This window comes from Lactuca serriola, chromosome 5 (assembly GCF_051521515.1).
Source record: "Lactuca serriola cultivar US96UC23 chromosome 5, Lser_US96UC23_V15, whole genome shotgun sequence".
NCBI lineage: Eukaryota > Viridiplantae > Streptophyta > Magnoliopsida > Asterales > Asteraceae > Lactuca > Lactuca serriola.
This window is the reverse complement of record NC_136412.1, coordinates 82,977,246-83,002,429: the sequence shown is the minus strand read 5'-3', so window position 1 is coordinate 83,002,429 and position 25,184 is coordinate 82,977,246. Positions and strand designations below refer to the sequence as shown.

The 25,184-nt window shown below is 39.4% G+C and overlaps 1 pseudogene; it reads right to left on the bottom strand.

The window, feature by feature from the left end:
• Window positions 1–3,004: 3,004 nt before the first annotated feature.
• On the bottom strand, window positions 3,005–24,287 carry LOC145049636 (methylthioribose-1-phosphate isomerase-like; annotated as a pseudogene).
• Window positions 24,288–25,184: the final 897 nt, after the last annotated feature.

Genomic DNA, 25,184 nt, shown 5'->3' with positions numbered 1-25,184 from the left:
GTGTCTCCCTTAGCAAATTTTTCAAGAATTTTATCCACATAGTGTGTTTGACTCAAAATCAAACCACTTTGGGTTCTTGTGCTCTTCACTCAAAGAATCACATCTCCTAAACCCATATCTTTCATGTCGAACCTGGATTTCAACATATCCTTCGTGGATCTTATTATCTTGTCATCACTACCAATGATAAGCATATCATCAACATACAAACACAAGATGACATAACCATGAGTGGTGTTTTTCACATAAATAAACTTATCACACTCATTGATTCTAAAGCCACTTTCCATCATGACTTGATCAAACTTTTGATGCCATTGTTTAGGAGCTTGTTTTAATCCATATAGAGACTTAACAAGTTTACAAACCTTGTTCTCTTGTCCTGAGGCAACGAATCCCTCAGGTTGCTCCATATAAATTTCTTCTTCCAACTCAGGTTGCTCCATATAAATTTCTTCATCCATTTAGGAAAGCTGTTTTCACATCCATTTGATGAACTTGCAAGTTTCTGATAGCTGCAATGGCAAGAACTAATCTAATGGATGTTATCCGCGTTACCAGCGAATAGGTATCAAAGTAGTCTAGACCTTCCTTTTGTCTATAACCTTTGATTACTAGTCTTGCCTTGTATTTATCAATACTTCCATCAGGTTTCATCTTTCTCTTAAAAATCCAATGGTAACCTAGTGGCTTGCTACCTGGAGGTAGATCCACTAGTTCCCATGTATGATTTTTTAAGATAGATTCTACCTCATTTTTGATGGCTTCTTTCCATTGAGGTCCCTCAGAAGAAGTTACCGCCTCTTGGTAGGTTTTAGGTTCACTTTCCACCACATAGGTGAAAAAATCATCACCAAATGATTTTTCAACTCTAACCCTCTTACATCTTCTGGGTTCTATCTCTTCCTCCTCGGATTGAGCTTGTTCTTCCTCTTGAACAGCTTCGTTATTTGGTAAAGATGGGCTTTCAACTTCCTTGTTCAAACAGGGAAACACATCTTCAAAGAATGAAGCATTCCTTGATTCCATTATGGTATTCTTGTGTATTTCAGGATTCTTAGAATCATGCACAAGGAACCGATAAGCACTACTACTTTGTGCATACCCAATGACTACACAATCCACTGTTTTAGGCCCTAACTTTTGTACCTTAGGTGGTGGCACTACAACTTTAGCTAGGCACCCCCACACTCGTAAGTACTTATACGATGGCTTTCTTCCCATCCAAAGTTCATACGGTGTTTCATTCTTTTCTTTGCAAGGTATCTTATTTAAAAGATAGTTAGCCGACAAAATAGCTTCCCCCACATTAACTGGGTTACACCCAAACTAATTATCATGGCATTGACCATTTCTTTCAAGGTATGGTTCTTTCTTTCAACAATTCCATTGGATTGAGGTGAATAGGGCGATGTGAATTCATGACGGATTCCATTTTTAGCACAAAAATCAGCATAGGGAGAAACATATTCCCCACCCATATCACTTCTAACCACTTTAATTCTCTTGTTGAGTTGATTCTCAACTTCATTTTTGTACAAGACAAACTTGTCTATTGCTTCATCTTTACTCTTAAGTAAATATATGTAGCAATATTCCGTGCTATCATCGATGAATGTAATGAAGTATTTGTTCCCACCTTGAGTAGGAATTGACTTTAGATCACACACATCAATGTGAATTAAATCAAGAGGTTCAGTGTTTCTTTTGATTGTTTGGAAAGACAATCTAGTTTGTTTGGATTTAACACATGTGGGGAATTTGTTATTTGAGTCAATAGTAAGTTTTGGTATGTATTCTAGTTTAATTAATCGCTTAATTGAATTGTAATTTACATGTCCTAAGCGACCATGCCAAACATTTGAACACTCAAGCAAATAAGTAGAACTAGAACTTTCATTATTCATTTTGTTTGTCACCATTACATTCAATTTGAACATGCCATTCAAGGCATATCCTTTTCCCACAAACATATCATTTTTGGACAAAACAAACTTGTCCGACTCAAACACTAGCATAAAACCAAATTGGTTCAACAAACCACCCGACACTAGATTCTTACGAAGTTCAGGAACATACAAAACATCCCTAAGCTTCACTTCTTTCCCCAAAGTCATTTTTAGAATGACATCACCAACACCTTTGATATCCACGATAGCTGCATTTCCTATGTAGAGCTTTTCACCATCTTCAACTTCTTTGTAGGTGTTGAAAACACTTTTGTCATGACACAGATGACAAGTAGCTCCTGTGTCAATCCACCACTCCTTTGAATTTGTATTCATGAGATTCACTTTAGAAACCATAGTCGTGAGATCAGTTATCATGGCCACCATCTCCATGTTATCATTCACCATGTTTGCTTGATGGTTTTCCCTCTTAGGTTGAGGGAACTCCGAAGCCTTGTGACCCGGTTGGCTACAGTTGTAGCACTTGAACTTCTTCTTGAAAGTTCCTGCCTTGGGGCATAGGTTTTTGCCCTTTTCTTTCCCTTTGTGAGGTCCCTGACTTTGCTTTTGGAAGTTTGACCAGCTTCCACCATATGAACCTTAGAAGATTCAACTTCACTGCCTTTCTTCAAGGCCATTCTATTGTGTTCTTCAATGCGAAGACGCCATTCTATTGCTTTTGGAAGTTTGACCAGCTTCCACCATATGACCAGCTTCCACCATATGAACCTTAGAAGGTAATTTTTGAAGTCTATCCAACCAAGAGGAAGATTTTCAACCATTGATGCAACTTGGAATGATTCATTAAGATCCATCCCTTCTGCATTTTTATCATGTATGATGACCTGAAGGCCTTGGACTTGACTCATAATAGATTTCAAGTCAACCATTTTGTATTCCAAGAACTTAGCAACAACATGCTTCTAAGTTCCGACATTTTCTGTCTTATACTTCCTTTCCAACGACTCCCATAGTTCCTTAGTAGTTGCAACTTTACAATAAACATTGTAAAGTGCATCTGTTAGCCCATTCAACACATAGTTGCGGCACAGAAATTATGAATGCTTCCATGCATCCACTGCAGTCATAGATTGAGCATCAGCCTGCCCCTTAGCAATTACAGGAGCAGTTTCTGTTAGGAACCGAGCCAGGTTCAAGGTGGTCAAGTAGAACAACATCTTCTGTTGCCACCTCTTGAAGTTTAGACCAGAAAATTTTTCACGTCTTTCAGCATGATTAGCCATGATGTTTGGAACCGGTGCATCTGGGTTCACGGCAGGGGTAGCACCAACAGCAGGAGTTCCAGTACTAATGGGAGTTGCAGACATTCTGAAAGAATCGTAACCACAATGAAATATATTATTACAGGAAGAAAAAAAATCAATACAAACTCGATTTTAGAATAAAAGAACAGAAAACGAAAGTATTAGAACAAAGAATAAATTTGTTTAAGACTGTTAGTACAAGGTCTTTGTTTTCGTCCTTGAAAGGTTCCTGTAAAGAAAAATTAGATATAAACGATGTGGTTGAGGCTCGAGTTGGACTCGATTCCCTTAAACAGATTTGTCGTCTGTTCCCAGGGTACAACAACCTAAACAGTATTGTGTACTGCCGGATATCACCACTTGCCTGAAAAAATCGCCGGAAGCAGGAGTGCAGAGAAGGAAGAAGAAGAAGAAGAGTAGTTTCATTTGTGTGTTTGAATGAGAAGACAAGGTTTTCTTTTATAGTTGAATCGTGAAACGGAGACAATTAGTCCCATTATAGAATTGAAAAATAGTGATCTAAACTGTCAAGTTTAGCAAAAATGAGGGTAGCGCGTGCCCAAGTTTTCGGAGTTGCATTTGTGTCCGCAGGTCGCGCCCATGCACGAGTTCGGTGTTTTTGGTCTACGGAACCAGGATTTGCACCCCCTCCTGCACGCGGATAGGAATTGTAGCATAACCATAGACACAAACTTGTAAGCTTTCCATGCAATAAAACTTATAAACTTTGTTGAGTTTGGTCTCTCTTCCAATGTGAGACTCATTCCCACATTCCTCTCTTTTGCTAAACTTATTTTCAAATACCCATCTTTGAGTATCGATATCTCATTCACTTATACTCTATTTTGGACAAATAATATATCGTTTCGAAGTCCTCATGGAGGAGAACACAAACCCACTTAGAGTTTGTTATATATATATAACATAAGTATATATTTATATATGTCCAAAGTTAGTAAAAAATATAAATATTTTTACCAACTTTCCAACAAAAACTCCATCGCCTTGAATCTCGATATTAGTTATGGATTTGTGGTCCTATTTTAGCCCACCAGTACATAAACACAAAACCCACCATACTATATGCATAAAGGCTATTTAGTCATTATTTTCATTTTCATCATTACGATGTAGCAGGAGAAAGTTACATAACTCTAGAGAGAGTACGTTCGTTCAAATCTTTTAGTGAAAACCAAAATCATATTTTAGTTATTCAAACAAGAAAATAGAACAAACTCAAGCACTCCGATATTCTAAAAGTTAAATAAGGTATTCTAAATCTTTAATTTCGTTACTTTTCGTGAAACCGGGTTAATAGATACATACCAAGTTGTGACTTATTGTTTGCATCTTACCCCGACTTTTCGAATATGGATTTATCAGACTTGATATTCATAATGTTGAATTACACGTCGTCAGCATGTGCACACGTATGCAATAGACGATTCCATACATCATCACTATATGTGTGTATCTCTTGACTGGTTCCACAAGCTCATCAGGAAATGAGGTCGGATGAAACCCGGTATTTAGATTCTTGAAGATCTTGTTCATTTTTCTTTTTCTGTTTTTAATTTTAATTTTTTTTTTGGAAAACAAAATTTTATTAAAAAAACTAGCAAGAAACTATAAAAAAGACTCATTACAGTAAAACAAAAGTTAAAGTTTGGCTTTTTAACCAAAAACTCAACTCAAATTAGTTTTAATAGACCTATTAGAAATTAATTCAAACAAAACTTCCATCAACCACCTCATAAAAATGAAGGATTTTTAAGGCATTACTGTAGTAAAATAATTAAATTTCTAGAATTTTAAATACAACAAAAAAATGTCATTACCACAACATCAAACGTGTTTCGTTGGCCTCCAGCCAACCTAATAAAATCTAACCACGAGACTAACACACTACTAGAAAAAGGTTAATAGAGTACGGTTGAAATTATGAATATAGTACGTACATAGAGGGCGTATTAGTAGAGGGGTGTATTAGATTACATGCCTAATAGAGTATGTCTATTTAGCCGTACTATATGTATCTTATCTACTTTTTACAGCCATCGCATACAATCATCTAATACATCATCTAATACGGCATATATACACATCTAATACACCCATACACAACCGTACTTGATATGAATCCTCTCAAACACACACCCATCTAATACACCATACGATCTCCTCATACAACCGTACTAGATGTCAAGATACCAAACCCAGACTCCTTCCTAGTGGCCATTCTTAATTGCATTCCAGCCCTATTCAGCATCCAATTACAAACTTCATGTTCTTTGATTCTAAATAATGGGACAACAGTCAAAAGTAATATCAATAGACACCTGGATATATCTTCTATCTTCTGGAGGTAAAATAGAATTGAAATTTCATCTTTATTTTCCTTCTTATGAATACAAAACATATGGAGTCAAAACACCGTCTTGTTTACACAACCAACAAAATCTAATCTTAAGGACAATGATGAATGAAATAAGTGAATAGTTGGAAAATTACTAACCTATATGAGACCATGTTACCGACAGTTGGAGGATTTGACATTCACATATATAAGGTGATACTTCAAATTTCTAGGCACATTAATTGCAGATTCCTTATAGTCAAAAGCAAACAAAGCCTCACCCCCTAGGGGCACAAATAGAAAATTAGAAAAAGGAATAATAAGAACAAAATCATGTGTGTGTGCGCCAGAGGGCAGAAAATACATTTTCCTTCCATTATAAGGATGATGAGCGTGAGCTCTTTCAAGTATCCTAGAAAAGGACACAAAAAGACAACAAAATATTGAAAGGTCAATCCAAAATAAGACTTACTTGTGACCATCATTCATAACATCTTGTGTGATAATCTCCATGATATCTTTTAGGCTCCTCTTTTTTGCATTGGCACAAGGTGTTCGTAGAAAGCTGAAGTAACCCATTTAAATCTTGAATGTAACATGCCAAGTGTCCTTATCTAAGGATTAAACAGCACATGATGATGATGATGTCATATTTCTATTTCAAAATTTGGTAAACTGAAGATATATGTGTACTAACCTCACCCAAGTGGCTGAAGGCCACATAGATTCCACCAATAACTTGAACACTCTTAAAACCAAAATGTAAAAAAAATAAAGTTAGTAACTTGTATTATATTACTATATGTTAAGAGAACATAAATAGAAGATTTTGTGACAACCCGGAACTCTCATCCTATGTAATTGGTCCGCGTATTGTCTTTAAATTTTGAATTCATCATCCTTTGTAAATCTTGTGGTTCCAAATGCGTGTTTTGGACATAATATAGTCTAACTATGGGTCTTAGGAAGTGTTGGAAAGTGTTTTGCATCATGGAATCGGATCAAACACACCAAAGGAGGTGTGTGTGGCCACACTTTTGTGTGTACGGCCACACACCCATGTGTGCGGCCGCACACCCAACCGCACACCCTCTAGCCTCACACCCAAACCTATATATAGTTGGATACCTTCTTCACTCTTCCATTTGGATAATCCTTACTCTCTCTCTACTTCTTCTCTCTAAAATCGTCAACCAAGAACACCTTGGAGGCTTCATAATGTGAACTAGATCATCTTCAAGCTTATTAGGGGTAAACACTTGAGTCTGAAGCCTTAAAACTCATCATGTTCATCATATTCATAGTCCCTTGAAGGTGTACGGCCGTACACCTTCATGAAGAGGGCAGCACACCTTCAAATCTCCTTAGTGTGAAGAGCAAACACTACATATGGACTCAAGAGGAGTGTACGGCCGCACACTCCTGTGTACGGCCGCACACACACTCTAAACAGCCGCACACACTTATGTGCAGCCTTACACACCCTTCTGGCCGCACACCTCAGCCGCACACTAAGTTTCAAGGCCTTGCACTCACTCAAATGCCCACTTTTGGCCCTATACTAGCAGGAATCACTAAGTGTAGATCATGAGACACTTGTACTCTGTAATTCAGAGCCCTAAGAATGTTTTTCCATCATGTTTATGCATGAAACACCCTAGTTCTAACCCAATTATGTGTCATCACATGATTTATAGGGACCATTGGCATTCAGGGCATTCGTTGACACTCGAACCCTACGATAAACTGTGAGTTCATACCCCTTAATGAACCTTTCGAATGTTTTTATGTGTTTTAGGGGGATACAAGTCAAATATACATGTTTATGAAATTTAATCACATGTGATTCACTAACCGTAATTCAAATCACATGTGATTTACCACTATGCCTTATAAAAGAACTATGCGTTTTCAAAACTACTGTGGATAAATAAACTAGTTTCTAAATGATTTCTTAGTATAAGATTCTTTATTAAATAAGTTTTCTTATAAAATGTAACCACACTAATATATTTATATAAGTAAGACTTGAAGGACTTAGAACCGATAGCTCGCCTTATTTCCTGTTCTTGTTTGATTGTGGGCTTAGGGTAGTTGTTATCCGTTCGACTGTTGTTGATTTCTTAGTTATATATCACGTATATTAGTGCTGGATACGAGCTTTTTCATTACATTCGATGCCTACACTACTTAATTGCAAAGAACTATACACACTAAGTTAACTATAATATGTATAGTTAAGGTCACTACTACTCGTTACTACCACTACCGTACATACTATAATACCCACTATAATACACACTATTACGAAACAATACACTAATAAGGGAAACCACTACGAACTATACAAAAGACTATTACACTATAATACAAAGAGAAGCACTAATCAGGAGATAACGCTCTAAATCACTACGAGATACGCTATTCGCTACATACTATGCCCAGAGTTTTCCGGAAGGAAGACGATGCTACATGTATAGATCTATACGAGGCAGACACTATTACATCCCGACTGTCAGTTTCAGTCCGAGCCGCGTAGGCCCAGGGATGCCACTACTTCACTACACTGTGCATGACCGGGAAGGTCATGGGGTTCGCTATTACTCTCACTATCAGTCACTTACAAGGAACACACCATATTCTCACTAAAGTACTAAACTAAGGTCTACATTAACATCCCGAAGTAAAACAAGTATCTATCACTAATGGGAGTTTTCACCACTATTACTGACCACAGACATAATTTCTCTTATCACACTACTTATTGGATACTCACTATTATATTCTTACAACTAAGGATTTTTCAATGATGAAGATTTTCACCACTTAAAGGTTTTTCACATATGATGCATTTCTGGAAAATATAGGATTTTCTAGAGTTTTCTATTACGTACAAATGTAAATAGTAACTTTTCACACTATCTATACTAATGCATTTTATACCAAAACTCACACTAAACTCTTATGAACTCACCAGCTTTATGCTGATACTCGTTTTCAAAATAACTTGTATCATCAGGTCAAAGATAGACAGGTACAGGTGCATCATTTTGGAGAAGGTGGATGTGACAATAGTCAAATTCGGGTCAAGTCTAAGCCGGACAAAGTCAACGAGTCAAACCGGTCAACTCAACTAAACCTTGTATAATAGGGTTTGTATTATGTAATTTCTGTATAACTCACTATCTTAATGAGAAAACATCACTTGGAAAGTTCGTGTGTTTAAATTTCTTTAACCTTAGTGCTAAACAATGAACAAGAACAATAAAACAATGTTGCATACTCATCGGGAGTGTGTAAGATCCTAAAACATGGCATAACGGGGTTTACGGACCTTGCATTGCGAAGCCGGACACTCACATTCGTCACACACGAAACCGCTCTCAATCGTTTTCACTCTATCTCTTCTTATCGAGAATCTCTCCCAAATATCTCTTTGTATGAGAAATCTCTCCAAGAATGTCAAATCTCTCCCAAATCTCTCTAAGTATGTGAAATCTCTCCCAAATATCTCTTTGTATGAGACATCTCTCCAAGAATGTCAAATCTCTCCCAAATCTCTCTAAGTATGTGAAATCTCTCCCAAATATCTCTTTGTATGAGAAATCTCTCCAAGAATGTCAAATCTCTCCTAAATCTCTCTAAGTATGTGAAATCTCTCCCAAATATCTCTTTGTATGAGAAATCTCTCCAAGAATGTCAAATCTCTCCCAAATCTCTCTAAGTATGTGAAATCTCTCCCAAATATCTCTTTGTATGAGAAATCTCTCCAAGAATGTCAAATCTCTCCCAAATATCTCTAAGTATGTGGAATCTCTCTCAAATCTCTCTCAAAATCTCTCTCAACTTTCTATAGTCACTCGGGGCATCCCGACCCTCGAATTTGGCGAAAACAGCCCAAAAACGGAAGTCTAAGCGAAAAACGGACTTAAGGAGCCGAAACCCCTCTTAGGACCCGAAAGTCCCCTTAGGACCCGAACCCTTCTGAGTCGAAGGCTGCTTAACCGAACCTCACTCAAAGAACCGAACCTGAAGGCTCCTGGAACCGAACCTCGCATGTCTCACCCGAACCCGAACCTTCGGTCCATTTCGGGTCAAGGTTCCCTCGGTCTAGTTCGCTTCTGACTTGCTTCGGACCGAGCCTTCGGACTGACCCCTCGCCCTTCGCTTCTCGCTTCTGGTTCGCACATTTCGCTTCCGACTCGGCACCAGCAAGGACCGAACCACGGCCTAGGGACCGAACCTCGGCCTAGGACCGAGAGGTCTCGCTGGGAATGCTTTTCTTCCCGGTTTTCGACTAAATTTGCGTTTTAGGCCCGTTTTTAATTGTTTTAACACGGGATTTTCACCCAAAACATTATTTTAACATATAAGGACCCATAATTATTAAATTATCACGTTTTTAAAGATAAAACCTTATCCAAAAGAGTGGGTGAAGTACAAAGGTGGAGTGTTGACTTTCCTTTAAGTTATGACACAAGCAACCACTCCCATACCCACTCCATGTCACTATTCACCACCAGCCCATACCTTGTCACTTCCTTGTCCTTTTTACCTCTCTAACAAGTTATTCCCACGTTTTTGAGAGCTAGATATTTATCATCTCTCCTCATTTTTCTTCCAATTACTCTTATTTCACCAAAGATCCAACTCCAACTTTTCCCTCAAACTTTGCTCTCCAATTCGAGATCCCAAGGCTGATCATCAAGTGTTCTTCCACTCTTGGTAAGTATAATTCATCCTCCTTGTGATTATTGCACTTCATTCTACTCAAATCATTGATTGCTTACACAAACTCCATAACTATGATGCTAGATTCTCGAAAATCTTCAAGGCATCTCCAAGTGTTCTTGAGTTAAACACTTCCATTCTTCAATAATCATCTACTGAAATCACTTAAGGTGAGTTCATACCCCTACATTTTTATGTTTTCTTAAGTTTTTAGGGGGGGGAATACAAGTTAAAACACCAAGAACATAACTAAAATTTTCTAACAGCTTTCATCAGAAAAGTTGGACTCCATTCACGGACTGTTTTGGACAACTTAAACATTTTTGTTTGAAAAACTGTTTTAGGTGTAAGTAGCTCCAGTTCTTAGCTTTAAAATGACTACTTGCACATCTCCATAAGATTTTTCTACAATTTATGGTGATTTTTACAAAACTGCTTATCATTTCAAACACCAATCCGGACCAGTCTGTGATTATGGACTTTTTCACCCAAGTTGGAGGTCATTAAAAATCATGATAAAAATTATGAGTAAACTAGACACATTTTGGGAACTCTCAGAATTTACGGATTTAGTTTTAAACTTCGTATGATTTTTCTATGACTTTTCAAAAACAGTGTAGAAAGGTTGAAAATTTGTTAACAGCTTATAATTTTCATAACACTTTGTATTATGTTGAGCAAAGTGTATAACGATAAGTTCTAAATATTGAATGTGTTTCCTTGTTAGTTTATCATCATAAACTGAAACATAGTCATTCATGATAAGATTATTCATTCATTTAGAACACGTATATTAAGCTATAATGAGCATAGTTTATGGATTCATAGCATTAAGGCATTCATAAAAGAATTCTTATACATTACAAACATTTTGGATAAACTATAAAAGGTATAGTTTATGTATCATTTACTTCTCAAACTTATTTACCAAAGGTTTTCAAATTAGTTCACGTAAATCTGTTAATGAATAAATTTGTGAGTCATTCCCTTCGGGTTACTTCCAAAGTAACAAAGTCAAAAAGTCCTGTAAATTGTAACCAAAGTCTCTTGTAGGGAGAACGTGATAGTTGTGTATAGATCTATATTGGGTTTGACAAACCCACACCAGAGCTGCTTGCAACAGCTAGACCGGCAGGTCTGTGGTGACAAGTGTCATTTAACGGCGACGCCTGAAGAACGTCGTATTACGAGACCGTCTATGTCAAGTATGGTTATGATAGCTCACATGTGGTATTAACAATCATAAGATTTACGGGTTCTAACTTTAAATTAGTGAGTTATGTCGATTTAGCTCTCAGAAATTACTTTAAGTATGGAATAATACTTGTGCGCTTTCATGTCAAAAAGGGGTTTTATGCTGATTTAAAACCACGTTCATATCATTAACTCTGGAAAGCACTTGTTCATTCTCGGTCCTGGTATTTAGGATCACATAACTTTTATAAGGAAAATATTGGATTTTCTTGGTAGCATACAACTCATTATAAAGATCGATTTTCCAACTCTTACTGTCAAAAGCTTATGAACTCATCAACCATTGTGTTGACACTTTTTCAAACTACTTGTATTATCAGGAAATCGCTAAACAGGTAACAAAGTACTTTTGAGGATGGGACGTTGAGGCGTCAAACTTATCATATTTTGTCAACATATTGTAATTGATTTTGAAACATGTAATTCATACAATGATGTAACTCTTTCAATTATATATATGTTGGTTGTGTTTACTTTCATCACTATTGCCATTGTTGTTATGATACTACACATGAAGTCCTCCACCCCCGGACGTTTCCGCCATCCTTGGTTTGGGGGTGTGACAGTGGAGCATACAAGATCCATCTCTTATTTTTGTTATACTCTTGATGTCTAATGAGATTTTACAGAACACACTTGTAATTAAACCCACTATGCAAATGAAATGGTTGTATGTTTCTTGTTTTTACTATTATGCTATTGTGATGATACTGTACATGACGTCCTCCACCCCGAAACGTATTCCGCCATTATCGGTTTTGGGGTGTGACAGATTGGTATCAGAGCATTTGTTTATAGTGAATCAAATATATCAACCTATAAAAAGATATACGAACTATAAACACTTCGGGACTAAAACACTCTGACCAAGAATATATATACTGTTGAGTATTTAAAAGATTTAACTAAGTATATATACACACACATCTCTATAAAACACAGAAGTCAGTATCACGCTAGAACAGAACAAAAGTATAAAGATTGTTGGACAGCACAATTGGGTTTAGAGACATATAGTCACATTTGGGGGGATGTAGCCTGATCAACTACGTTTTCCTGAGAGTGACTAGCATGTGCCTAAGCTTAGTTGTGATGTGGCAACAAGTCTAAAAACTTACCAACACTACCACAATATCGTTACCCTAAGAATACTATAGGAGTATTTTGTATCTCTAAAACATACATATGTGATAACTAAAAGGGTCGTTACTGGTAGGACAATAGTTGCTAAGTGGATATACCATGGTTGCATGTGACTAGGGTGCTATAGACTCAGAATTTGTAGCCCTTGCTTCATTTCCTGTTCTTGTTTGATTGGGGATCTAAAGTTAGGGTTGCTTATTCGAAGGACTATCTTGCTTCGGTTGCATGTAATTGGTATGCACTACGCAAGTATTGGGTCGACTAGTAACGATTCATCTTATAAGTAATTTAGGTTAGTACGTCTATTAATCTTCTTTTCCCCTTTCTCGCATAGATAGCATGGCTGGCTTCCACCTACCCGACGATCCGTACTATCCAAACCAGGGCAATGGAGGATGGCTCGATGAGGAGTCAGATAATGATCTCCCGATCCCTTTGGATGATCATCATGCTGAAGGCTTCTCGGATAGTTCCAGCTCCGAACCAGAAGTTAACAACCAACCTCCTGAAGCTCCAAACCCCAACCCCCGTCCGGTATTTCAGGGTCCCACCCCTATGTGGGCCATATCCTTGCATCGATGGAGCGAGGAGCAAGGCCAGCCTTTACCCTACAATGGAGACCGAAGCTTCTACAACCTAAGCGACGGAGGATCAGCGGACCGAGTTCTGCCCATCATGGTCCGGAGAATTGCCAGGAATGTCGAGCAGGGTCAAGCTGCTATCGGACGAGTTGTAGAAGTGGATGCCAACTCGAATCTCAACACGGTTCGCATCCGCCAACTCGAAGAAGCCATGGACAGGACAAGGAGGACCAACGAGGATCTGCAGCATCAGCTGGCTGCATCCCGAGCCGAAGTTAGGGAACTCCAAGCACGTCAAAGGGTTCATGATCGACACCTTCAGGAGATTATGAGTCGACTAGCGGATCTGAGGGTTCGCCCAACAAGTAACCATCACCAGTAGAAGACGTCTAGTACCTTACTTTTTTGTCTAAAGGACTAGTCTTTCCCCTCTAGGTTCCGTAGATCTCTTGTTTATAAACATTCCTAACTTAGAGGTACCTCAACTAGACCTCTAAACTGCCAACATTATTTCCCCTATGGTTTGATGTAAGACCTACTATTAGGTCAATTTTCATGAACTTGTACTACATCATTTATAGCAGTATATTGGCGGTTGACTACTCTATTGCTATGACTCTCATTCTGATCTTGGATTATGTCGATTTAATCCATGAAACACTCTATTCATGTTCGCAATAGACTCTTACTATTGCTATCATTTCTATGGCCTTCCAGTGAAATATGCCTCCACGAAAGCGTCCAAGCAAAGGAAGACCAGCAACTCAAACCCCTCCTCTACCACCTCCTCCTCCGCAGTTCGACCCAGTGCTGTTCCAAACAGTTGTGACTGCGGCTGTGAAAGCAGCCATGGCTCAAATGAACTCCGGGGACGCGAGCGGTGGTAGCTCTAGATTTGGTGAAGTCCATCAAAGAGTGTAGGGATGCACTTGTAAGGACTTCATGAACTGTAAACCTACTTTCTTCGATGGCACCGGAGGAATTCTGGCATTGTCCCAATGGTTCGAAAGAACCGAAGCTGTATTTGAAATGTGCTCTTGCCCCGAAGAGAGCAAAATCAAGTTCACTACTGCCACTCTCACTAACAGGGCCCTGACATGGTGGAACGGCCATGTCAGTGCACTCTCCTTGGTAACAGCCAATGCTATGGGCTGGGACACTCTAAAGGATCTCATGAGAAAGGAGTACTACCCTAGAGGCGAAATTCAGAAACTTGAGGAAGAACTCTAGAATCTCAAGATGGAAGGGACTAACATAACAACTTACACGGCCAGGTTCTGGGACTTGGCGGCTATGTGTCCCAACATGATCCCATCCGAAAGCAAAAAGATCGAACGATACATTTGGGGTCTAATGCCCCCGTATCGAGGAAATGTTCTAGCCTCACGCCCTACCACCTTCGACATTGCCATTGAATTAGCCCAGAGTCTGATCAACCATGAAGTCTCTTCCACTCCAGCAACCGCAACCACAACTACCACTGCACCACCCGATTCATCTGGCAGAAAGAGGAAACAATGGGATAAAAAAAAGGCAAGAAAACTCAAACCTCCTCCAAGGACCAGCAAATCGTGGCGGTCCATGATGCCACTACTCCAGCCACTCCTGCACCGCCAAAAGCTTATAGATGGAATCTGCCCAAGTGTCCCAAGTGCCCTTTCCACCACAACGGCCCCTACTGTGAATTGCAGTGTTCCAACTGCGGTCGGAAGGGCCATACTGTGCGATTCTGCAAGGTCCCTCCCAAACCTATCTCGCAAGTTTCCGGTTCAGGAGTGACCCTGACATGTTATGGCTGTGGTGAAGCTGGCCATTTCAAGAAGAACTGTCCGAAGGCTGCGAATGCTGGGGGAACTGGAATGCTACTCGCTATTGGTCACAACGAGGCGGTAGCGGATCCCATAGTAGTCACGGGTATGTTTCTTCTCAACAACTCTTATGCCTATTTCTTATTCGATAGTGGTGTAGAAAGGAGCTTCATAGATCAAAACTTTAAACACTTACTCAAAAAATCCCCTCAACCACTAAAAGAAACATTCGTAGTAGAAATGGCTAACGGGAAAACTGAAAGCTCTAACGAAATCTACATAGGTTGTACCCTCACATTAGACGATCACTCATTTCCAATCGATCTCATACCAGTCTCTATCAAGAATTTCGATGTCATTGTCGGTATGGACTGGTTAAGTCTCCATCGTGCTGATATCCTATGCTCTGACAAAGCCATTCGCCTGAATCTTCCGAACCACGAAACTCTATTGATCTATGGAGATAAACCCGGTACGAACCTACGTATCATCTCTAGTATTCAGGCTCAGAAATACTTGCGTAAGGAATACCGCGCCTTTCTTGCTCACGTTGTCGACATTAGCCAGAAAACGAAAGATCCGAAGGACATTCCTGTTGTATGTGATTTCCCTGATGTCTTTCCGGAGGACCTTCCGGGTCTATCTCTCAAACGTCAGGTTGAGTTCAGAATTGACCTAGTCCCAGGAGCTACCCCCGTAGCAAAGTCTCCCTATCAGTTAGCGTCTGCCGAGATGCAAGAATTATCCGGTCAACTTAACGAGCTACTCAGCAAGGGCTTTATAAGACCGAGTTTCTCACCTTGGGGAGCTCTGGTCTTGTTTGTGAAGAAGAAGGACGGATCGTTCCGTATGTGCATCAATTATAGGGAACTCAATAAACTCGCGGTCAAAAACCGCTACCCTCTCCCTCATATCGACAACCTATTCGATCAACTACAAGGAGCGAGTTACTTCTCCAAGATTGATCTTCGGTCCAGGTATCACTAGTGACGAGTGCTTGAGGAAGATGTTCCGAAGACAGATTTTCGAACCCGTTACGGGCACTTCAAGTTCGTAGTGATGCCCTTTGGACTGACAAACGCTCCCGCAGTATTCATGGACTTAATGAATAGGGTATGTTGTCCGTATCTAGATCAATTCGTCATCGTCTTTATTGATGATATACTCGTCTACTCTCGGAGCGAGGAAGAACATAAGAATCACCTGCGACGAGTCTTGGAAACACTGCGATCAGAGAAGTTATATGCGAAGTTCTCTAAGTGCGAGTTTTGATTCCGAAGAGTTGAATTCTTAGGACACGTGGTTAGTAAAGAAGGAATCCACGTGGATCCCTCCAAAATTAAAGCTATTGAGAACTGGTCAGCACCGAAGACGCCCACGGAGATTCGTCAATTTCTAGGCCTTGCTGGCTACTACCGTAGATTCATCCAAAACTTCTCTTGGATTGCGAAACCTCTCACTATGTTGACACAGAAGGGCATATCCTTCGATTGGGAAGAGAAACAGGAGATGGCATTCCAGACCCTGAAGCGAGCCCTATGCACCGCACCAGTATTATCCCTTCCCGAAGGAACCGAAGACTTCGTGGTATACTGCGATGCATTGAATCAGGGACTCGATTGTGTCTTGATGCAATGAGGTAAAGTCATTGCTTATGCCTCAAGACAGCTAAAGACACATGAGGTGAACTACACTACTCACGACCTCGAACTAGGAGCGGTCGTCTTCGCACTAAAAATCTGGAGACACTATTTGTATGGGACGAAGAGTGTAGTGTATACTGACCATAAAAGCCTCCAACACATACTGAACTAGAAAGAGCTCAACATGAGACAACACCGATGGGTCGAGCTACTCAACGATTACGACTGCGAAATTCGATATCACCCGGGGAAAGCCAACGTGGTAGCAGACGCCCTGAGTAGGAAAGAGTGTTCAGGTCGAAGAACTAAGTCATTAACAATGACTATCCATTCACATCTATCCGCACAGATCAAGGAGTCTCAGTTTGAAGCATTAAAGCCTGAGAATGTGACGGGAGAATCCCTGCGCGGAATGGATAAAAGTTTGGAGCTCAAAGATGACGGAGCTTACTACCTTATGGACCGAATCTGGACTCCGCGCCATGGAGGTTTCAGAGAGGTAGTCATGAAGGAAGCTCACAACACTCGATACTCCGTCCACCCAGGTTCGGATAAGATGTATCTGGATCTCAAGAAGCTATACTGGTGGCCTAACATGAAAGCAGAGATCGCTACCTTCGTGAGTAAGTGCCTTACGTGCGCGAAGGTCAAGGTCGAATATCAAAAGCCATCGGGACTCCTCCAACAATCTGAGATACCTGAATGGAAGTGGGAGCGGATTACAATGGACTTTATAACCAAACTGCCCAAGACAATGGGTGGGTTGGATACTATTTGGGTCATCGTCGACAGATTGACCAAGTCTGCACACTTCCTCCCCATCAAAGAAACGGACAAGATGGAGAAGCTCACGAGAACATACCTTAAGGAGATAGTACGTTTGCATGGCGTCCCTATATCTATTATCTTAGATAGAGATAGTAGGTTTACATCGAGATTTTGGCAATCACTACAAAAGGCTCTAGGGACGAGGCTGGACATGAGCACAGCTTACCATCCGCAGACCGACGGACAAAGTGAGAAAACGATCCAAACTTTAGAAGATATGCTGCGAGCTTGTGTGATTGTCTTCGGTAAATCGTGAGATAGAAACTTACCTCTTGTGGAATTTTCCTACAATAATAGTTATCATATGAGCACCAAGGCAGCTCCATTCGAAGCCCTCTACGGCCGAAAGTGCAGATCACCTCTGTGCTGGGCTGAGGTGGGTGACACTCAGTTGGCTAAAGGACGAGTTCCTGACAGCGCCCTCACTGGTCCGGAGATCATTCGAGAAACGACCGAGAAGATTGTACATATTCGTGAACGATTAAAAGCCGCTAGGGATCGACAGAAAAGCTACGCGGACAAACGAAGAAAACCCTTGGAGTTTCAGGTAGGAGACCGAGTCCTCTTGAAAGTCTCGCCCTGGAAGGGCACGATACGCTTCGGAAAGCATGGAAAGCTGAACCCAAGGTACATAGGGCCTTTCGAGATTCTTGCTAGAATCGGCCATGTAGCTTACAAACTCAACTTACCCCTCGAGCTAAGAAACATACATCCTACCTTCCACGTCTCGAACTTGAAGAAATGCCTATTTGACGAAACTCTCGTGATTCCCCTCGACGCGATTAAGGTTAATGAAAACCTCAACTTTGTGGAAGAGCCTGCAGAAATTATGGATCGAGAGGTGAAACGAACGAAACAAATCTGTATCCCAATTGTGAAGGTTCGATGGAACGCCAAACGGGGACCAGAATTCACTTGGGAGCACGAGGATCAAATGAAACTCAAATATCCCCATCTTTTTGCCTAATAGTTCTGTAACTATCCTCTGTAGGAATTCTAAATTTCGGGACGAAATTCCCTCTAACGGGGGGATAATGTGACAACCCGAAACTCTCATCCTATGTAATTGGTCCGCGTATTGTCTTTAAATCTTGAATTCATCATCCTTTGTAAATCTTGTGGTTCCAAATGTGTGTTTTGGACATAATATAGTCTAACTATGGGTCTTAGGAAGTGTTGGAAAGTTTTTTGCATCATGGAATCGGATCAAACACACCAAAGGAGGTGTGTGCGGCCACACTTTTGTGTGTACGGCCACACACCCATGTGTGCGGCCGCACACCCAACCGCACACCCTCTAGCCTCACACCCAAACCTATATATAGTTAGATACCTTCTTCACTCTTCCATTTGGATACTCCTTACTCTCTCTCTCTCTCTCTCTACTTCTTCTCTCTAAAATCGTCAACCAAGAACACCTTGGAGGCTTCATATTGTGAACTAGATCATCTTCAAGCTTATTAGGGGTAAACACTTGAGTCTGAAGCCTTAAAACTCATCACTTTCATCATATTCATAGTCCCTTGAAGGTGTACGGCCGCACACCTTCATGAAGAGGGCAACACACCTTCAAATCTCCTTAGTGTGAAGAGCAAACACTACATATGGACTCAAGAGGAGTGTATGGCCGCACACTCTTGTGTACGGCCGCACACACACTCTGAACAGCCGCACACACTTGTGTGCAGCCTCACACACCCTTCTGGCCGCACACCTAAGCCGCACACTAAGTTTCAAGGCCTTGCACTCACTCAAATGCCCACTTTTGGCCCTATACTAGCACGAATCACTAAGTATAGATCATGAGACACTTGTACTCTGTAATTCAGAGCCCTAAGAATGTTTTTCCATCATGTTTATGCATGAAACACCCTAGTTCTAACCCAATTATGTGTCATCACATGATTTATAGGGACCATTGGCATTCAGGGCATTCGTTGACACTCGAACCCTACTATAAACTGTGAGTTCATACCCCTTAATGAACCTTTCGAATGTTTTTATGTATTTTAGGGGGGGGATACAAGTCAAATATACATGTTTATGAGATTTAATCACATGTGATTCATTATCCGTAATTCCAATCACATGTGATTTACCACTATGCCTTATAAAAGAACTATGTGTTTTCAAAACTACTTTGGATAAATAAACTAGTTTCTATATGATTTCTTAGTATAAGATTCTTTATTAAATAAGTTTTCTTATAAAATGTAACCACACTAATATATTTATATAAGTAAGACTTGAAGGACTTAGAACCGATAACTCGCCTTATTTCATGTTCTTGTTTGATTGTGGGTGATATGTGTATTTTTATATATATTTATGTATAACATAACTTAATATTTTAGCCTTTGTTATTATTATTTAGAACTAAAATATACTTAATATGCTTTGAAATATTTAATTACAGTTAAAATGGGAGATGGAATGCAAAAGAAAGAGAATGGAACTGAAAAGATGCAAAAAGGATATTGCTGGCAGATTGACCCCTCTTCAGTGTTTCGGGTATATCTGATGACTCACAAGTCCAATTGACGAGATTCAAAATGTTCTGGAAAAACTAGACGAAATTTCCTACGACTTATGTGAGAGGGACATTTAGCTAATTCCACATTTATCTTATCCAAAATCGGCCTTGAAGACGAAGCATAAAAGTTGGACGGAAATTCCCTCCAAGTTACTTATTCCCCAAGCACCACTTTCCTTATCTTTATTTGCTTAATTCCTAAGCCACATTAGTTTCCTTATTCCAATCCAACTCTAATATTCCATATAATTCCATCTCCATCAACTATAAATACCCCATATCATTCCACCAGTTTCATAATCTATGATATTCCACTTCGACTTGTACAACAAGAAAACTTCATAGTTGCCGTTTTGAGGGTCTAGGAGGCGGCCGGAAGGCCGTTAAGCTAACGGGAGCGGAGACCGGAAGGATTGGAGAGCGGATACATGTCGGTAATCATATGGCTTGTTAACGTGACCATGTTTAGCATTCCATTGTGTTACTATTTTGTATTTAGCTTCTGATTTAGGTGTAAAAACCTTTTACTTTGCGTTTATGATTGAATGAAACTTTGATTATTAGACGAATTCCTATATTAAATTGTTTTTTTGTGTTTAATTTATCTTTCCAAGCTTGTTAAAATATCCTTACGTATTAATGATAATTATTTGCTGTTAATTGTTAAGTAAATTGAGTTGTATGAACATCTGCTTGATTGCTTGTCTCTTATGATTTTGATGACCATCGAGATTATAAGTCTAGGAATAACGAATGTGAAACTAGGATTAACTTGGGAATAAGTAAGTTAATGTGTTAGCCTTGTTTGATGACCATCAACAAGAGGTTAATTGAATGACTAATTTGATTAACTATATTTACAAGTCTTGCTTGATACGAACTGAACACTATGAAGCATGTTAATTTAATCAACTGATCACTGTTTGAATTGACTTGTTTGCTAAAGGATTAGTTATAGTGAACGCGAATCTAATCATTTTAGGAATCGGTGAACATGAATAAATGAATTTGTGTATGCAATTGTCTATGTTTTTAAGGTGTAGTTTATCTAAACCAAAGTACCTGAAGAGATTTGCTTCCCCGTTAGTTTATCGAGAGTTGTTAATTGCTAGTTTGAAATTTATTAAACCATTTTCTTTATTATTTTCGTGTGACCTATAACCTATAATCAAATATATTAAATTAATCCACCGTTCCCTGTGATCGACACCCGACTTACCTAAGCTATACTGTAATCTGACTAGGTACACTGCCTATAAGTTCATAGATAGTCTAAGTTTGTTAGGTTATAAATATTAAAATTAGTGGGTACTTTTGTGCACATCAGTGGGCTTAGGGTAGTTGTTATCCGTTCGACTGTCGTTGATTTCTTAGTTATATATCACGTATATTAGTGCTGGATACGAGCTTTTTCATTACATTCGATGCCTACACTACTTAATTGCAAAGAACTATACACACTAAGTTAACTATAATATGTATAGTTAAGGTCACTACTACTTGTTACTACCACTACCGTACATACTATAATACCCACTATAATACACACTATTACGAAACAATACACTAATAAGGGAAACCACTATGAACTATACAAAAGACTACTACACTATAATACAAAGAGAAGCACTAATCAGGAGATAACGCTCTAAATCACTACGAGATACGCTATTCGTTACATACTATGCCTAGAATTTTCCGGAAGGAAGACGACGCTACATGTATAGATCTATACGAGGCAGACACTATTACATCCCGACTGTCAGTTTCAGTCCGAGCCGCGCAGGCCAAGGGATGCCACTACTTCACTACACTGTGCATGACCGGGAAGGTCATGGGGTTCGCTATTACTCTCACTATCAGTCACTTACAAGGAGCACACTATATCCTCACTAAAGTACTAAACTAAGGTCTACATTAACATCCCGAAGTAAAATAAGTATCTATCACTAATGGGAGTTTTCACCACTATTACTGACAACAGACATAATTTCTCTTATCACACTACTTATTGGATACTCACTATTATATTCTTACAACTAAGGATTTTTCAATGATGAAGATTTTCACCACTTAAAGGTTTTTCACATATGATGCATTTCTGGAAAATATAGGATTTTCTAGAGTTTTCTATTACGTACAAATGTAAATAGTAACTTTTCACACTATCTGTACCAATGCATTTTATACCAAAACTCACACTAAACTCTTATGAATTCACCAGCTTTATGCTGATAATCGTTTTCAAAATAACTTGTATCCTCAGGTCAAAGATAGACTGGTACAGGTGCAACATTTTGGAGAAGGTGGAGCATACAAGATCCATCTCTTATTTTTGTTATACTCTTGATGTCTAATGAGATTTTACAGAACACACTTGTAATTAAACCCACTATGCAAATGAAATGGTTGTATGTTTCTTGTTTTTACTATTATGCAATTTTGATGATACTGTACATGACGTCCTCCACCCCGAAACGTATTCCGCCGTTATCGGTTTTGGGGTGTGACAGATTTAAAAATATATAAAGAAAAAAGATGATCTGTTGTATTCTTATACACACACCTCTGCCATGCCATACCAGTGTAATGACACTTCTTTTGATTGTGCAAGTTCCACTTCTTTAATCTGTTTCTTTAACTTCTCTTGAACACCTTTTTTATGCAATAAAACAATAAGAAACTCTAGTTTTTTATGCAGTGTCACCTAAAATCAAATTTATTTTTTTTTAGATTAAAAGTAAAAAAAGATTTGTGGGTAAAATAGTAATAACATACCATTAGCAGTAACACGATCAGCTCCAACAATGATAGCATGGATAGATCTAGTTTTCATTAAAGCAACAGCTGCATAATCTCATATAAGAGTCGCGGGTATTTTGTCATGAACTAATTTATAAGCTGTCAATCTTGATCCCTACACTTTCACAAATGAACAAAAACAGTATTGATCGAGTCAAACATTTCATCGAACACCTAGGGTGCACACACAACTAAAGAACTATTCCATATTTACATGTAATAATGAAGATTGTTTACTTGGTTAAATGGACGGGTTTCTGTACAATAAGCTCTTTCTAGTACTCCATCATCATGTAGTGCACGGATTACTCCAAGAGCAGTTCCAAATCTAGCTGTTGCAAGACTATTGAAATGAAACAATAAAGAACAAATCATAAGAACATGTAGCTCAAGATCTAGAGTTGTCATGTGGAGAGGGAGATGACTATCCTGATAGTATTACAATGTGTCAAAACAGAAAATTTCTTAGATTCCTTTTGTGTAATTTGAATGAAAGAAGATCCATATGACCCGATTGCTTTATTGGAAGCAACATCATCTTCCAACATTACTTCAGCAGCTTCAATGTAAGCCTGAAAAAGCAAAGAACAGAAAGCAACTAAATCAAACATTAATACATGATATGAATTACAAGGAGAGAGAGGAATTACAAGGAACGTCTGGTTAACATCTGTAGCAATTGCAACAGAGTTCGTTACAATCTCTGTAAGTTTAGTTGCAGCATCTGAAAGATTCACAGCTATTGGACGACTGAGAAACAGTAGAACAAATCAGGAAAAAGTTCTGAGGAAACACTACACTTCAGCAGCATCTCGAATCTCCAAATAGATCGTATCAAAAGGAAGTTTTCTCTACTCAAAACACAAGTTACAATTAAATGAAATGAAGTGAATATGAAGGAGAAAAGGGACCTGACCAAGTAGTTGAAGTGAACCACGGTGATAACAGATGGCTTGCAGAGATGAGTCGGCTTGAGATGCCATTGATGGAAATTGGAAGCAACTGCAATTCAGCAGAAAAGTAAACCAATCTTAACGAAATTAAAGATTGGTTACAAATAAGTTGGATTGAGTTGCGGAACGCATGTAGACGAAGACGAAACTTGCTGGAGGGACGTGAGTTGTGAGTGAGGTGATCGACGGAGTCGGAGGCGGCTTAAGGCGAATGATATTCAGAGTAGAAAGGTGAAAAAAAGCTTCTCAAATATCTACAAGAAGAACTACAATCATCTTGATGGTAATCGGTGGATTTATTTACAAGAATTTGAAATTATCGACTTACCTCAACTTGACCTTGTAGTGACTGAACGTAATTGATGATTTCATCGAGCTTGAGTGCTTTTCCAGTGACCTAAGAACATGATTTCACATTTTGATTTCATCGACAATGAGTGCCTTTCGAGTGGCCTAAGAACACTATTCCAAATTGGCGACGAAGACGAACCGGAAGCCTTTAAAGGTGGCGACCTGGCGGTGGTGGATTCTCTTTCTACGACACCGGCGGCTCTGAGTTTGATGACACCGGCGGCGAAGGATTGTCTTTCTACGACACCAGCGACTCTCAATTTGATTGGGGAGGAAGACGAAGCAGTAAGCGGTGGAATGTATTTAGGGCTTAACCAAAGAATGGGCGTTGGGAAGAAGTAGAAGATAATGGAGTCGGGGTTGCGTTTGTGGAGGCTTCGTAGTTGGAAAGATATCCTATAATCGGAGAGCAGCAACGTATAGGGCGGTGGTGGTGACAGGGTTTTGGCTCTGAACTGTAAAGAACAAAGACGGTTAGGTTAATCTAGTAATTTGGAAGATAAATGGTGATGGGGAAAAACGGTCGTCTTTGATTGGAAGTCGACGGCGGTGGGAGACACTCGGAAGGGTCGAAGAAGCAACAGATGGCGGAAGGTGAATGGAAGAGCTACTGTAGACAAGCCTCCTCAGATTTAAGTGTATATATAATACGCCTTTAATTAGAAACATATATCCCTTTCTAGTACGGGTTTTTTTATATCCGTATTATATTATGGTGTATTGTATTAACCTTTTTACAGTAGTGACATATGAATAGTAGTCAGGTTGGGAATCCCACCTCTTGGGGGACGACACAATGACCCCATGTCCCACCCTACTGATACATGGTCTTTTACCAACAACTACGTATGGATGTCTGGAGCGAAGATCCTATGAAACATCGTTACAAGGAGCATATCACCTAACCACATACCATGCCAAAAATATGTAAACCTCCTATCCCCCACCCGAATTGGGCACGGGGACTATAAGTCGAACCCCCGATCT